At 39.0% G+C, this 17,606-nt stretch overlaps 3 long non-coding RNA genes across 3 annotated transcripts; all 3 read left to right on the top strand.

Moving 5' to 3' along the window:
* The first annotated feature begins 828 nt into the window (after positions 1–828).
* On the top strand, positions 829–1,791 carry LOC113125346 (uncharacterized). The gene is made up of 3 exons (XR_003295146.1): positions 829–966; positions 1,066–1,156; positions 1,243–1,791. It is a non-coding gene; the product is annotated as an uncharacterized LOC113125346 (long non-coding RNA).
* Positions 1,792–4,205: 2,414 nt separating this feature from the next.
* Positions 4,206–6,662, top strand: LOC113125348 (uncharacterized). Its single transcript, XR_003295148.1, has 3 exons — positions 4,206–4,285; positions 5,865–5,955; positions 6,042–6,662. It is a non-coding gene; the product is annotated as an uncharacterized LOC113125348 (long non-coding RNA).
* An 8,252-nt stretch (positions 6,663–14,914) lies between these two features.
* LOC113125344 (uncharacterized) lies at positions 14,915–15,994 on the top strand. The gene is made up of 3 exons (XR_003295143.1): positions 14,915–15,056; positions 15,156–15,246; positions 15,333–15,994. It is a non-coding gene; the product is annotated as an uncharacterized LOC113125344 (long non-coding RNA).
* The last annotated feature ends 1,612 nt before the right edge of the window (positions 15,995–17,606 follow it).

The following is a 17,606-nucleotide window of genomic DNA, read 5'->3' as shown; positions in this document are numbered from 1 at the left end:
CTCTCGTCTCAACTACTGTAACTCTCTTTACTTTGGAATTTCCCAATGTGCTATTGGTCGCCTTCAGCTGGTGCAAAATGCTGCTGCCAGTCTGTTGGCTGGCAGGTGCAAGTTTGACCATATTACACCCGTCCTATCCACCCTACATTGGCTTCCCATTAACCGAAGAATTGAGTTAACAATTGAACTCTTCGTTGTTAAAGCCCTACATGGTCATGCCCCAGCATATCTCTGGGACACCTTACACCTTCACACGCTGTCCAGAACACTTAGATCAGGAAGTCTAGGTTTGCTCTCTGTTCTGAGGTCGAGGCTTAAACAAAGCAGAGACTGTGCTTTTGCAGTTGCAGGCCCTAAACTTTGGAACTCACTACCAGCATCGATTGGATTGATGCCCACACTTCCATCTTTTAAATCCAAACTTAAAACCTACTTTTCTACTTTAGACTCATGACTCGCTGCTGTAAAGTACATCATTCTCTCTAGTTTGGTTGTTTATATATTTATGATGTTGTATTTTTAGCTGCCTTTTATGCATTGTACAGCATTTTGGTCAACCTGATGTTGCTTGTGAAAAGTGCTCTATAAATAAATAAATGAATGAATGAATGAATGAAAGTTTTTAAAATGTCAGCAGACTATTAACACTTTTATCAAGAAGCCAATTATATTAGAATAACTGAATTTAAATGTTTGGTTGGTTGATCTTTAGTGTGTCTTCATGATAATTGGACATGCCCACTATCAGATGCCTCGGAGCTTAGTTTGTCACAGACTAATGAACTTGTGAGAACTTTTCATTGGTTGATCTCTGTCCTGTGGGTTCAGCCCAAACTCCATAAATACAGTCAGAAGTGCAGATACTTGTCATTCAGCAAGTCAGAGAATCTCTTACTCTACGACTGATCTTCAAGTTTGAGGCATCAGCTCATCGACAGTATCGATACCGACAGCTGCAAACTAAAGGTGAGTCCAATATCTTTATTTCTCTGTACACACATCCAGAAGAATCAGTAACTAAATACTCAGAGTATCTGATGTTTAAGGTTTGATGTTTTCTTTCAGAAAATGAAGCTCCAACTTGTGTTTCTGCTCTTTGCTTTTGTGGCTGTGATCAGTGCAGCATCTGTGCAAGACAGTGCTGCAGAAGACCAAGGTAACAATATGACAAAATGAGATGTAGTGTCTGTGTCTGTCTGAATAGTTCAAGTCATGTGGTGTGTGTCTCATGTTGTGATCTAGAAAACGAGGGTCTGAACCAGGCAGCCATGAATGATGACAGCAACATGGATGGCGGCAGATCTCGATTGTCCAAATGGTCATATATATTCCTAGCAAGGACGACAACAAGGAGGATAGCGGCTTAGTAAATATGTCCAGAAAAAGGCCAGTTTTTTAGGACAACAAGCAGTAGGGGCTTACAGGATGGGACACTGCCTCATTAATTTTTGGCAAGTGAAGACCCACGAAGATGAAGGATACAGGAAGTGATGATGAAATTGAGGAGCAGAAGTAGCAGAAGGCAGAGGTTTTCCTCACTTAATGATCACCATATCTTGTGCTGTTAAGATGACTTGATTGATTATTGTGTTTAGGGACAGCATATACAGTGTGACCGTACATCATTGTCCGTTCCAACTCATATATGCTCTCTAGTCATAATAAGAATGTGTCTGAGCATCTGTTTCTATAGTCCAATGGAAATGAAAAGAGAATTAGTAGCAAAAGCCTCCAGCTCTGATTGAACATCCCACAGAAAACTGAGCCACCATGATGTGAAGTAACATTTCATCTTAAGAGAAAAGGATATACAGATCACTGAGGGAGGAACTTTCAGCCTCATCAACACCTGCTCTTTGATATCACTTCATGTCCCTCAATAAACAGCATTTCAGCATTTAAACCAGTTGAGTCATTGTCTTATTGTAGTGGGGTCAAATAAAAGCCTTTGACAACTGGAGATAAAGATCAGATGAACCTTTATTAGTCCCACATCAGGGAAATTCATGTTACAGCAGCAAAGGCTTCGACACAAGGCGCTCAATAAAAATAGAAACAACAAAAGACCAAAATAAACAAGGTTTTATCAATATAACCAATAAAACTGTGATAATAATAAAAAGCAAAGTGTAATATTACATTTTATTTTGAAATTCTAACCAGTGATTTTATGACTGTTACATTAGTAATAATCAGAAACACACACTAACAGTTAATGAAACACATATGTAAAGGTCTTTTTATAACAGTCTCCCCAAATGTTAAGAATTATATTATATCTCTGTCTAATTACATCAAAATTGTTATGAGTCATCACGCAACATATTCAATATATAAACCTCATTAAAATGAGTAAGATTAAGTTGTCATCCAGAGATTCTACTGATGTTTCTCTGTAAGTGTATTAGTCACATATCGAGTGGTGGAATCAGATTCAGCTGTGTAAGAAGGAAGAAATGGTCTGTGTGTTTGTGTGTGTGTTGGTTTGTGGAGAGTCCTGACTCACTACCAGAGGAGAGTCTCCCTCTTGTGGTCACAGGTCAGAGGCACAAAGTCTTATGAAATTTGAGTGACTTTCTGAGGTGTTGATCTGTGACCATATTCCTGATTAATGGGAGGGAAAGGGAAGCCTTCAGCTGTCGCAGGAAGATGGTGACTTTCCAGTATTTCATCAATACAGCCTGTTGTTGAGGGACTTGAAGTTTCTTAACTTTGGGTCTGGACGGGATGTTCAAGACATTTTTCTATAACCGGCAAAATCAGACTGAGCTGAATAACGTAAAGACAAAAACTAAACAAACAAACAAAAAAAAAACATACGTTATAACCAGTATCTTACTTTTGATCATCATTGTTGTGGCAGTCTGACATTTACTTTATTTTTTATTAGGATCTATTTAGGAAATTTAGGATTTATTAGGAAAGTTTAAGTTTAATGCCAAACAACTACTCAGTTAATTGCTCAATTATGTTTTCAATAATTGACTAATCATATTTTTACAAAAGACAAAAGTTCAATTCAGCCAATCAACGCTCTCAGATATTCACACAACAACAGAAATTCAGCCAATCAGCGTCGGCTAATTTGACGCATAAACGGCGACGATTTTACCGCCCAGAGCAGCGTCGATCAGTAGCTGAGCGGTGACAGTGATTGACAATGGTGGACGCTGATACCCGAGAGTCGCAACTTCAGCTTTCTCCTAATTCAGTAAAATCTGTTCTTCAGAATCAATTTGAAAGAAGAACTTTGGTGGAGAAATTACAGGTTAAAGAGTTTGGCCCACGTGAACGTGACATCGTAATCAAACAACAAGCGAAAAAGGTAAAACCTTAGTGAGAGGTTTCAGTCGTAATTGGTACAGCAGAAGGGCTTGGCTAGCTAACTCCGTGTTTTGCTTCCTTTGCTTACTTTCTAAAACGGGAGGAACAGACACAGCATGGACTGTGACAGGAATTAGGGACGTTAAAAATGTATCTGAAAAACTTAAGAAACACGAATGTACAAGAGCATATGGGAATACATTAAAGCTAGTCATGCTAGACTGAGTTAGCATCGCCACCCAAGTGGTCGAAGGCCACAGAAAAACACAACTTATATAGCAGTATTTCCTAAACAGATTAAATGGACCTGTGTCATTAAGTATTTATATTTTATATATATATATATATATATATATATATATATATATATATATATATATATATATATATATATATGAAGTATTTATTATATCAGTTGATATATTGTTTAATGGCCATACATTTTAATGTTGAAATTAAAGAACTGTTGAACATTTCCAAGACCATGAGTTATGTTATTGGCCTGCAGTTGTTCTTTAATTGTACTGGGATGGTGACTGAACTAAGTAAATTTGGCACAGCCCCACCTAAAACATTGTCTCCCACTGTGGCTGCAAACAATAACTCCAGCAAACAATAACTCTGGATGTGATGTTAGTACTGTAAGTTCATTTAACAAATATAAATACCACAAACAGCTCTAATTCAGATTATCCTCATTTTCAATATTTTGTTCATTGATCAATACAGAGAACACAGAGGAAATTATTTATTTGTTTTTCTTAATCCCTTATTCTCTTTTCATGTTATTCATTCATCTGGTTCCATTGCAGGTCGAATGGGTTGAGGCCCGTTCCACAGACCGACCACTAGAGGGCGCTCATCGCGCAGCGGAGAGAGTAGAACAAACACTCCAGAGGAAGAATAAATCTTGTGACGTAACCATCAGCTCAACACGTGTTTTCTCTGTTCTTTGTCACAGGTTAGTAAACAGTTAAAAATCAAGTGGACATTACAGACTTTGATGGTTTGAATATGTCACTAATGAGATAGTCCCATGGTTGAGTAATGAGTGTGTGTTGGATGAAAATGAATATATTTTATGGTTGGTTTATTTGTCAATGTGTCTGAAGTCAAGTTGATGTTTGAATGTGTTGAAGAATAAATCCTCTTGTTGTGAAGTCACCATCAGCTCAACACGTGAGCTTTCTGTTCTACATTAGATTAGATTAGATTAGATTAGATTCAACTTTATTGTCATTTAGCAGAGTACAGGTACAGAGCCAATGAAATGCAGTGGACATCCAACCAGAAGTGCAAAGAAGCATTAAGTACCAAGTGCAGGTAGGGTATGGTTGTGTAGACAGTAGAGATGAATAATGTACAGTGAATAGATAAATAAATACAGGTTTTCCATGTAACTAATATATATGTACAATATATTGCCCGGGTATGTGGGCAGGCTATGGAATATAAAAAAATAATATATCTATATATGTATATAAATATAATGTATAGTATGGGGTGTTAGCAGTGCAAGTCCTGGGTGAAACAGTGTAGGAGTAATGTAAACTGATAACAGTGCAATACCGTCAATGTAAACATGTAACAGTGCAAAAAAAAGTAAACAGGTTACTAGAAATAGCTTAAAGTGCAAATGCTAGACAGGAGGTGAAGTTTTGTTCAGCAGTGCTACAGCCTCTGGAAAGAAGCTGTACCTGAGCCTGCTGGTGCGGGAGCGCAGGCTCCTGTATCGCCTGCCAGATGGGAGTAGGCTGAAAAGACCATCATTTGGGTGGGTGGCGTCCTTGACAATGGATTTGGCTTTGTTTGTACAGTGTTTATGATATGTGTCGTGGATGGAGGGGAGTTGGGAGCCAATAATCCTTTGAGCAGATTTCACTACTCTTTGCAGTGCCATGCGATCATGCCCTCTGAGCTGAACCTTAGAGGAGCAACACTACAAATATCTTGGTTTGTGATCGATGCTACCACATCCTACACTCCTGCAACAAGCTGATGAATTCTTTTATCATCAGTTCATACCATTGTTTAACCCAAGTCAATGTGGTGCTAAGTGATCTCTGAACTCAGAATATGTTGTCATATACACTTTGTCTGTTGTGATTATGATGTGTGATGTATGATTGAGGAAATGTTGTTGTTTCCTTTATGATTTAAATCAATTGAGCTGCTTCAGGATACAAAACTCATTTCAGTATAAAAGCTGACAATAAAATAGTTAATGTGCAGCAGCAGTTGGGCAAACACACAAGTTTGAGAAAACATATTTAAAGCATGATGATACACACTGTGTGTAAGCCCTTGGAGCATTGTTAGCTGAGTCGTAAAACATTTCACTGGATGAGTGATGTGCTGTTTTCCCAGCACAAATACTGCCTGAATTTACTGAGCACAAACTCCAGAATAAATTTAACTCTGCTTTCTGAGGACACCTCAGCCCAAGTTAAATATCTTTATTTCTCTGTACACACATCCAGAAGAATCAGTAACTAAATACTCAGAGTATCTGATGTTTAAGGTTTGATGTTTTCTTTCAGAAAATGAAGCTCCAACTTGTGTTTCTGCTCTTTGCTTTTGTGGCTGTGATCAGTGCAGCATCTGTGCAAGACAGTGCTGCAGAAGACCAAGGTAACAATATGACAAAATGAGATGTAGTGTCTGTGTCTGTCTGAATAGTTCAAGTCATGTGGTGTGTGTCTCATGTTGTGATCTAGAAGATGAGGGTCTGAACCAGGCAGCCATGAATGACAACAGCAACGTGGATAGCCGCACTATTCGAATGTCCAAATGGTCATATATATTCCCACCAAGGAAAAAGGCCAGTTTTTAAGGACAACAAGCAGTAGGGGCTTACAGGATAGGACACTGCCTCATTAATTTTTGGCAAGTGAAGACCCACGAAGATGAAGGATACAGGACGTGAGGATGAAATTGAGGAGCAGAAGTAGCAGAAGGCAGAGGTTTTCCTCACTTAATGATCACCATATCTTGTGCTGTTAAGATGACTTGATTGATTATTGTGTTTAGGGACAGCATATACAGTGTGACCGTACATCATTGTCCGTTCCAACTCATATATGCTCTCTAGTCATAATAAGAATGTGTCTGAGCATCTGTTTCTATAGTCCAATGGAAATGAAAAGAGAATTAGTAGCAAAAGCCTCCAGCTCTGATTGAACATCCCACAGAAAACTGAGCCACCATGATGTGAAGTAACATTTCATCTTAAGAGAAAAGGATATACAGATCACTGAGGGAGGAACTTTCAGCCTCATCAACACCTGCTCTTTGATATCACTTCATGTCCCACAATAAACAGCATTTCAGCATTTAAACCAGTTGAGTCATTGTCTTATTGTAGTGGGGTCAAATAAAAGCCTTTGACAACTGGAGATAAAGATCAGATGAACCTTTATTAGTCCCACATCAGGGAAATTCATGTTACAGCAGCAAAGGCTTCGACACAAGAGGCTCAATAAAAATAGAAACAACAAAAGACCAAAATAAACAAGGTTTTATCAATATAACCAATAAAACTGTGATAATAATAAAAAGCAAAGTGTAATATTACATTTTATTTTGAAATTCTAACCAGTGATTTTATGACTGTTACATTAGTAATAATCAGAAACACACACTAACAGTTAATGAAACACATATGTAAAGGTCTTTTTATAACAGTCTCCCCAAATGTTAAGAATTATATTATATCTCTGTCTAATTACATCAAAATTGTTATGAGTCATCACGCAACATATTCAATATATAAACCTCATTAAAATGAGTAAGATTAAGTTGTCATCCAGAGATTCTACTGATGTTTCTCTGTAAGTGTATTAGTCACATATCGAGTGGTGGAATCAGATTCAGCTGTGTAAGAAGGAAGAAATGGTCTGTGTGTTTGTGTGTGTGTTGGTTTGTGGAGAGTCCTGACTCACTACCAGAGGAGAGTCTCCCTCTTGTGGTCACAGGTCAGAGGCACAAAGTCTTATGAAATTTGAGTGACTTTCTGAGGTGTTGATCTGTGACCATATTCCTGATTAATGGGAGGGAAAGGGAAGCCTTCAGCTGTCGCAGGATGATGGTGACCTTCCAGTATTTCATCAATACAGCCTGTTGTTGAGGGACGTGAAGTTTCTTAACTTTGGGTCTGGACGGGATGTTCAAGACATTTTTCTATAACCGGCAAAATCAGACTGAGCTGAATAACGTAAAGACAAAAACTAAACAAACAAACAAAAAAAAAACATACGTTATAACCAGTATCTTACTTTTGATCATCATTGTTGTGGCAGTCTGACATTTACTTTATTTTTTATTAGGATCTATTTAGGAAATTTAGGATTTATTAGGAAAGTTTAAGTTTAATGCCAAACAACTACTCAGTTAATTGCTCAATTATGTTTTCAATAATTGACTAATCATATTTTTACAAAAGACAAAAGTTCAATTCAGCCAATCAACGCTCTCAGATATTCACACAACAACAGAAATTCAGCCAATCAGCGTCGGCTAATTTGACGCATAAACGGCGACGATTTTACCGCCCAGAGCAGCGTCGATCAGTAGCTGAGCGGTGACAGTGATTGACAATGGTGGACGCTGATACCCGAGAGTGTGTATTAGTGTGTGTGTGTATATATATATATATATATATATATATATATATATATATAAAGTATTTATTATATCAGTTGATATATTGTTTAATGGCCATACATTTTAATGTTGAAATTAAAGAACTGTTGAACATTTCCAAGACCATGAGTTATGTTATTGGCCTGCAGTTGTTCTTTAATTGTACTGGGATGGTGACTGAACTAAGTAAATTTGGCACAGCCCCACCTAAAACATTGTCTCCCACTGTGGCTGCAAACAATAACTCCAGCAAACAATAACTCTGGATGTGATGTTAGTACTGTAAGTTCATTTAACAAATATAAATACCACAAACAGCTCTAATTCAGATTATCCTCATTTTCAATATTTTGTTCATTGATCAATACAGAGAACACAGAGGAAATTATTTATTTGTTTTTCTTAATCCCTTATTCTCTTTTCATGTTATTCATTCATCTGGTTCCATTGCAGGTCGAATGGGTTGAGGCCCGTTCCACAGACCGACCACTAGAGGGCGCTCATCGCGCAGCGGAGAGAGTAGAACAAACACTCCAGAGGAAGAATAAATCTTGTGACGTAACCATCAGCTCAACACGTGTTTTCTCTGTTCTTTGTCACAGGTTAGTAAACAGTTAAAAATCAAGTGGACATTACAGACTTTGATGGTTTGAATATGTCACTAATGAGATAGTCCCATGGTTGAGTAATGAGTGTGTGTTGGATGAAAATGAATATATTTTATGGTTGGTTTATTTGTCAATGTGTCTGAAGTCAAGTTGATGTTTGAATGTGTTGAAGAATAAATCCTCTTGTTGTGAAGTCTCCATCAGCTCAACACGTGAGCTTTCTGTTCTACATGCCCTCTGAGCTGAACCTTAGAGGAGCAACACTACAAATATCTTGGTTTGTGATCGATGCTACCACATCCTACACTCCTGCAACAAGCTGATGAATTCTTTTATCATCAGTTCATACCATTGTTTAACCCAAGTCAATGTGGTGCTAAGTGATGTCTGAACTCAGAATATGTTGTCATATACACTTTGTCTGTTGTGATTAGGATGTGTGATGTATGATTGAGGAAATGTTGTTTCCTTTATGATTTAAATCAATTGAGGTGCCTCAGGATACAAAACTCATTTCAGTATGAAAGCTGACAATAAAATAGTTAATGTGCAGCAGCAGTTGGGCAAACACACAAGTTTAATTGAGAAAACATATTTAAAGCATGATGATACACACTGTGTGTAAGCCCTTGGAGCATTGTTAGCTGAGTCGTAAAACATTTCACTGGATGAGTGATGTGCTGTTTTCCCAGCACAAATACTGCCTGAATTTACTGAGCACAAACTCCAGAATAAATTTAACTCTGCTTTCTGAGGACACCTCAGCCCAAGTTAAAGCCAGGCTTTAACAATCTACAACAAGTCAACACAATGGTCATAGGGAGATTATGGTGCCATATTGGAACATGTGAGAAAAACATGGTGAAATATCTACTGCTGTATATCAGCAAATGGAAAGAGAAAATATTTCATGAATGGAGGAAGACTGGAGCACTGATAGAATAATCAGCTGTGGAGTGAATGTAACATGAGATATTAAAGTTTGAATATGTCACTAATGAGATAGTCCCATTGTTGAGTAATGAGTAATGACACAGGTCAATTTAATCTGTTTAGGGAATACTGCTATATAAGTTGTGTTTTTCTGTGGCCTTCGACCACTTGTGTGGCGATGCTAACTCAGTCTAGCATGACTAGCTTTAATGTATTCCCATATTGTTGGATGCTAACCTGCTAATGCTAATGGGTAATGAGTTTAAGGAGGGAAAGTTTAAAACACCACATTTAAAATCTACATTATAAATACACTAATTCAGTTTATGTTAAAGGCACATTGGTACAATGATTAAGCACAAACTTAGTGCAGTTCATGAAACGAAGGAAAAACATTAAGAGAAAATGAATATATTTTATGGTTGGTTTATTTGTCAATGTGTCTGAAGTCAAGTTAATGTTCGAATGTGTTGAAGAATAAATCCTCTTGTTGTGAAGTCACCATCAGCTCAACACGTGAGCTTTCTGTTCTACATGCCCTCTGAGCTGAACCTTAGAGGAGCAACACTACAAATATCTTGGTTTGTGATCGATGCCACCACATCCTACACTCCTGCAACAAGCTGATGAATTCTTTTATCATCAGTTCTCATACCATTGTTTAACCCAGTGATTCTCAAACTGTGGGGCGCAGCGAACGGGAGTAAATTAGTCTAATTTTGTGTATATCCTAATTCATAATTTTCTTTACTGACAAACACCATACATGCAAAATAAAACAACCACATACAAAGAAACGTGTCATTAAAAAACACAAATAGAGGGAAAGAAGAGGAACTATGGTGTGGGAAATAGATGTTTAACTTCGGCACTTAATTGTAGCGGAACAATAAGCAAACCTTCACGCAGCGACGCAATGATTAGTGGGCATAACGATGGATAAATTTGATACACGGACCGCTAAAAGAGCAAAAGAGACTCCACGCCAGCAGACAAAAACACGACGGACGTGGACAGATGACAGTAAGGTAAATCGAGCAAAAAGCCAGCCAAAAAGAAAATACGATGAAGCCTACCCGGGTCTTGGATTCACAGTGGGGCTGGTGGGGGCAGAGGAGAGACCCATGTGTGTTGTGTGTCTTAAACCGTTGGCAGCAGACTGCATGAGACCCAACAAATTAAACAGACACTTAGAAACAACGCACCCCAATCTTGTCAATAAACCACTCGACTTCGAAGTAGTTACACAATTGCACTTTCATTTTATTTATTTTGAAGTCTGTATTATTTATTTAGAAGTTATTTTGAATAAATTTGAACATTTTAAGTTTGAAATAAGTTTCATTGTCATTTTTTGGGGTGAAGTGGGTCTTGAAACTTTATGCTCGGCCTTAAGTGGGGAATGGCAGGAAAAGTTTGAGAACCACTGGTTTAACCCAAGTCAATGTGGTGCTAAGTGATCTCTGAACTCAGAATATGTTGTCATATACACTTTGTCTGTTGTGATTGTGATGTGTGATGTATGATTGAGGAAATGTTGTTTCCTTTATGACTTGAATCAATTGAGCTGCTTCAGGATACAAAACTATTTTCAGTATAAAAGCTGACAATAAAATAGTTAATGTGCAGCAGCAGTTGGGCAAACACACAAGTTTAATTGAGAAAACATATTTAAAGCATGATCATACACACTCTGTGTAAGCCCTTGGAGCATTGTTAGCTGAGTCGTAAAACATTTCACTGGATGAGTGATGTGCTGTTTTCCCAGCACAAATACTGCCTGAATTTACTGAGCACAAACTCCAGAATAAATTTAACTCTGCTTTCTGAGGACACCTCAGCCCAAGTTAAAGCCAGGCTTTAACAATCTACAACAAGTCAACACAATGGTCATAGGGAGATTATGGTGCCATATTGGAACATGTGAGAAAAACATGGTGAAATATCTACTGCTGTATATCAGCAAATGGAAAGAGAAAATATTTCATGAATGGAGGAAGACTGGAGCACTGATAGAATAATCAGCTGTGGAGTGAATGTAACGAGATATCCATCCATCCATCCATCCATCTTCTATACCCGCTTTTCCTGTTCAGGGTCACGGGGATCCGCTGGAGCCTTGTAACGAGATATTAAAGGTTTAATATAATTGAATAATTCCCCTGTAGCTCAGGTGTGACAAAATAGCTCCTGGCTCATCCAGTACCAGAGCTGCAGATCTAAAACTAACATCATCTGACAAGATGTTGGGTAAAGGTTTAAGTTTTGTTCTCAGCTTCAGGCATGTCCTGAAAAGAAGAAGGTAATGTTTTGCTGATGTTTCTTATTAAGAGAAGCAGCAGACGTAGATGTTTTTATTCCAAATGTTTCTCTGTCCATGTACGACCAGGACTGACTCCTGTGATTGTCCACTACAATACAAGAACAATGCAGCTTCTGTATTTCCATGAGAATGAACTATTAAGGATGCTGACATTTGGCCTCAGTGTTTTAGCAGGACATATGTACAGCATTCATCACGTGCACAGTTACAGCAGCTATAATTGATAGTTTTCTATCAGAAGACAAAGTCATGTCAAAGAGGAGACTTGTAGTGATGAGCCTACAGAGAATTATCAGCTCCACCACATGTTTGTGTTTTGTTGTGTAGTCAGCAACCTTCCTGTTTTGGTTCCCTCTCAGGAGGCTCTGACCACTAACATACTGTTGTTTATGGCCACAGCAAGTAGCTGTTCAGTGATAAACCTCTAAAAACCTGCTACATACCACCTGCTCAGCATCCCATATTATTTGAGAATAGTCACTTTAAATCCTGGGACCCACAGGCACATTGCACAGCTAAGGGGGTCACTGCTATGACTGAAATGTAAGGGGTATGTCTCATTCAGTAGACTTACAAAATCACAAATATGTATTTTTTTACATTTACAGATTTTATTCACATTTACAAATCTGAGTATAGAGCACACACACAAATCTGACTACACACACACAAATTTAACTACAGATACACACACACAGATTGAGACACAGGTACACAACAAATGACAAAAGGTGGGGGAGGTATCCTATTTTTTAATCAGAAATGGGGTAACCCCCGAAATGTGACTGTGAAAGAGAAGGTCTGCTGTCCGGACACTGAACTGGTCTCAGTTGGTTTCCGCCCATACTATGTGCCAAGGGAGTTTATATATATAGTCGCCATTGTTGTTTACATTCCACCGAAGGCGGCACCTGCAACAGCGCGTGACGTCATACATGATGCCGTTGCTAGGATACAGACCCAGCACCCTGAGGCATTCATTGCAATTACAGGGGATTTCAATCACGTCTCTCTGTCCTGCTGCCTGACTGACTATGTACAGTATGTAGACTGTAACAACACGTGGAGAAAGGACATTAGATCTGTTCTATGCTAAAGTCAAAGAAGCCTACAGGGCTGTACCACTTCCACCACTAGGTAGATCTGATCACAACATGGTCTATATTCAGCCTACATATAGACCTTGTGTGCAGAAGCTTCCTGTTACCACCAGGTCTTTCAGGAAATGGTCAGTAGAGACAAGGGATTCATTGAAAGACTGTTTTGAGAGAACAAACTGGGACGTACTGATGGAGGGGCAGGAAATGGACAGTGACTTGGACAGGAGAGTCAACATCATCACTGACTACATTAATTTCTGTAGAGACACAGTACACCCAGTCAGTACAGTACGGTGCTATCCTAACAATAAACCATGGATCACCAGTGACATTAAAGACCTCCTGAACCAGAAAAAAAGGGCTTTACTGGACAGGGATAAGGAGAAACTGAGGAGTGTACAATGGGAGCTCAAAAAGACACTGAGGCGAGCTAAGGTGGAGTACAAGAAAAAGTTGGAAAAACAGCTGGAGAACAATAATACCAGGGAGGTGTGGAGAGGGGTAAGGACCATCACTGGCTACAAACTGAACAACCCTCAGCCTTTGGATGGTGATGTGGATAGAGCCAACACCTTTAACCAGTATTACATCAGGTTTGACAATGTGGCTACTTCCACCTACATCTCTACAGCTACTCCCTCCACCACCACCCCATACGGTTGCTCTCTCCACCTCTGTAGACCATCACTACACCTCATTGTCTATGTCTGCTCCCTCCACCTCCACCTTCACTTCTGCTGCTGCTTCCTGTACCTCCATGTCTAAAGCTGCTCCCTCTACCATTACCTCTGAGGCTGCCCTCTCCACATATTCAGCTGTCTCCTCCACCTCTGTGAATGCTCCCTCCACCTCCACTCCCACCTCTGCAGCTCCTTACTATACCTCATACTCTATGACTGCTCCCTCCATCTCCACCTGTATGGCTGCTCCCTCTTCCTCCGCCATCTGTCTGTTACAATCTGAACAATTTTGATCTGGGCGACCTGAACCCATACTGCATTCCATGTGCCAGAAATCTCGGCGTATGGTTTGACTCAGACCTTAAATTCGACAAACAGATCAGCTCTGTTGTTAAGCCATGTTCTTACCATCTATGTCACCTTGCAAAAGTCAAGCCTATTCTATCAGCTAAAACTTTCAAAATAATCATCCATGCAGTCATTACCTCTCGTCTCAACTACTGTAACTCTCTTTACTTTGGAATTACCCAATGTGCTATTGGTCGCCTTCAGCTGGTGCAAAATGCTGCTGCCAGGCTGTTGGCTGGCAGGTGCAAGTTTGACCATATTACACCCGTCCTATCCACCCTACATTGGCTTCCCATTAACCGAAGAATTGAGTTGACAATTGAACTCTTCGTTGTTAAAGCCCTACATGGTCATGCCCCAGCATATCTCTGGGACACCTTACACCTTCACACGCTGTCCAGAACACTTAGATCAGGAAGTCTAGGTTTGCTCTCTGTTCTGAGGTCGAGGCTTAAACAAAGCAGAGACTGTGCTTTTGCAGTTGCAGGCCCTAAACTTTGGAACTCACTACCAGCATCGATTGGATTGATGCCCACACTTCCATCTTTTAAATCCAAACTTAAAACCTACTTTTCTACTTTAGACTCATGACTCGCTGCTGTAAAGTACATCATTCTCTCTAGTTTGGTTGTTTATATATTTATGATGTTGTATTTTTAGCTGCCTGTTATGCATTGTACAGCATTTTGGTCAACCTGATGTTGCTTGTGAAAAGTTCTATATAAATAAATAAATGAATGAATGAATGAAAGTTTTTAAAATGTCAGCAGACTATTAACACTTTTATCGAGAAGCCAATTATATTAGAATAACTGAATTTAAATGTTTGGTTGGTTGATCTTTAGTGTGTCTTCATGATAATTGGACATGCCCACTATCAGATGCCTCGGAGCTTAGTTTGTCACAGACTAATGAACTTGTGGGAACTTTTCATTGGTTGATCTTTGTCCTGTGGGTTCAGCCCAAACTCCATAAATACAGTCAGAAGTGCAGATACTTGTCATTCAGCAAGTCAGAGAATCTCTTACTCTACGACTGATCTTCCAGTTTGAGGCATCAGCTCATCGACAGTATCGATACCGACAGCTGCAAACTAAAGGTGAGTCCAATATCTTTATTTCTCTGTACACACATCCAGAAGAATCAGTAACTAAATACTCAGAGTATCTGATGTTTAAGGTTTGATGTTTTCTTTCAGAAAATGAAGCTCCAACTTGTGTTTCTGCTCTTTGCTTTTGTGGCTGTGATCAGTGCAGCATCTGTGCAAGACAGTGCTGCAGAAGACCAAGGTAACAATATGACAAAATGAGATGTAGTGTCTGTGTCTGTCTGAATAGTTCAAGTCATGTGGTGTGTGTCTCATGTTGTGATCTAGAAGACGAGGGTCTGAACCAGGCAGCCGTGAATGATGACAGCAACGTGGATGGCCGCTCTGCTCCATTGCTCAAATGGCCAAAAGATATGCCCAGCAAGGACGACAACAAGGAGGATAGCAGCTTAGTAAATATGTCCAGAAAAAGGCCAGTTTTTTAGGACAACAAGCAGTAGGGGCTTACAGGATGGGACACTGCCTCATTTATTTTTGGCAAGTGAAGACCCACGAAGATGAAGGATACAGGAAGTGAGGATGAAATTGAGGAGCAGAAGTAGCAGAAGGCAGAGGTTTTCCTCACTTAATGATCACCATATCTTGTGCTGTTAAGATGACTTGATTGATTATTGTGTTTAGGGACAGCATATACAGTGTGACCGTACATCATTGTCCGTTCCAACTCATATATGCTCTCTAGTCATAATAAGAATGTGTCTGAGCATCTGTTTCTATAGTCCAATGGAAATGAAAAGAGAATTAGTAGCAAAAGCCTCCAGCTCTGATTGAACATCCCACAGAAAACTGAGCCACCATGATGTGAAGTAACATTTCATCTTAAGAGAAAAGGATATACAGATCACTGAGGGAGGAACTTTCAGCCTCATCAACACCTGCTCTTTGATATCACTTCATGTCCCACAATAAACAGCATTTCAGCATTTAAACCAGTTGAGTCATTGTCTTATTGTAGTGGGGTCAAAACTTACATTTCTCATATTTCATATTTTTGCTTTTGTTTTCCAACATCCTGACTGATCCTCATTGTGAAAGTTGACTGAAATAGTTGTGTTAAATTGCCATAAAGATGTGATTATTATTTAAATATTCCTTAAGTTCGACTTACACAGACATTTTAAAGGGTTTGGAGTGATTTTATTCATATACCTGACAGTACATGTTTAACAAACATCTACAGCACCGGAAACTAGTTTCTGCACATTTCATTTTTGAAATTCAATTCTCTTCTTGATAGAAATGTAGTATTCAGTTAAACAGGCTTCATATTTTTAAAAAAACACTCAGTATCATGTGGAGTTTGCTTTGTGTTGTAGTGGGTCTTAGGTCTGCTGGTTTCTTTAGTCCTTCTCATCAGACAAAAGCCTTAAAGCTACAACTTTCATTTTTGTAGTTTTGTTTCACACCATGTGGTGGTCTTTGTTTTCAGCATCCCATTGGTTGTTGGGAGATGCCCCATATGTTAACACTAATGCTGATGGTTCCTCTGATACAATAAATTTTCCATGTGTGAGACGGTGTAGGTAGGTCCTGCAGTTGGATATGCTCAGCACAGTTTTGTGGAAAGGTCGAAGTAATGCTGAAATAAGACACAGGGATTAAAGGGATGTAAATAAAGAGCATTTCACATCAGCTAATTTTCCCTGCACACAACAACCTCTTGGTCACTCCCTCTGGTAAAAACCTACATTAAAGCTGACAAATGGCAGAAATGGTGCTGCCTGTGCTTGTGCACTGTGGTGCAGTGTTGCCTCAACAGTGATGAGAGAACATGGAGATGCCTCTGAACTGAGATTCACTTTATAATTTGCTGTTTTTTAATCTATTTGCATTGCATACTAAATCTGCATTTACAGCCTGAGGGAAGTCAAGTGTGTGGAGATACTGCGTCACTGTGACACAGCTGCAGGCCTGCCCTCACTTAGGCTCCACCTGCTGGTGTGGATCATTTTCTTCCATTTACAGTGATATCAAACACATGGGAGCTGCAAGTTCTCACATTTGAGAAGCTGGAACAAGACAATGTTTGTCATAAAATATTATTCATTGTTGATTAAAACTGGCGGTCACTGAATTTTATAGACTATGCAGTTCATTTTAAAGATAAATATTTGCTTCATTTCTTTGTCTTATAAACCTAATAAATTTGTAATTGTAAGTTGGATTTTAAAAAATTGGTAGTTTTTTTTTTAATGGACCAAACAATGAATCTGTGAATCCTAAAAATAATACACAGGTTAATCAGCAGTGAAAATAGAAGAACAGAAAAGAATGAATTTGATTGTCATTGTGTTCGGGCCCGAGTCTTAGTTTCCTGTTTTGTATTTTATTTTGGTTAGTTTCCGGTGTTGTAGTTCAGTTCAGGGTAATCCTAGTCAGCTTTTTTTGTGCTCATTAGTTAGATTGTCTTCACCTGTGTCTTGGTTTGTGTATATATGTCCCTGGTCCTCCTTTGTTCCCCGCCGGAACATTATTTACTGTACCCCTGCTGAAGTGAGTATTTTAAGTTATATTCGTTCGAGGAGTTATTGTGTCTCTGTT

This window comes from Mastacembelus armatus, chromosome 18, assembly GCF_900324485.2.
Source record: "Mastacembelus armatus chromosome 18, fMasArm1.2, whole genome shotgun sequence".
Classification (NCBI taxonomy): Eukaryota; Metazoa; Chordata; class Actinopteri; order Synbranchiformes; family Mastacembelidae; genus Mastacembelus; species Mastacembelus armatus.
The sequence above is the reverse complement of the archived record's forward strand: the minus strand, read 5'-3'. Positions and strand labels throughout refer to the sequence as shown.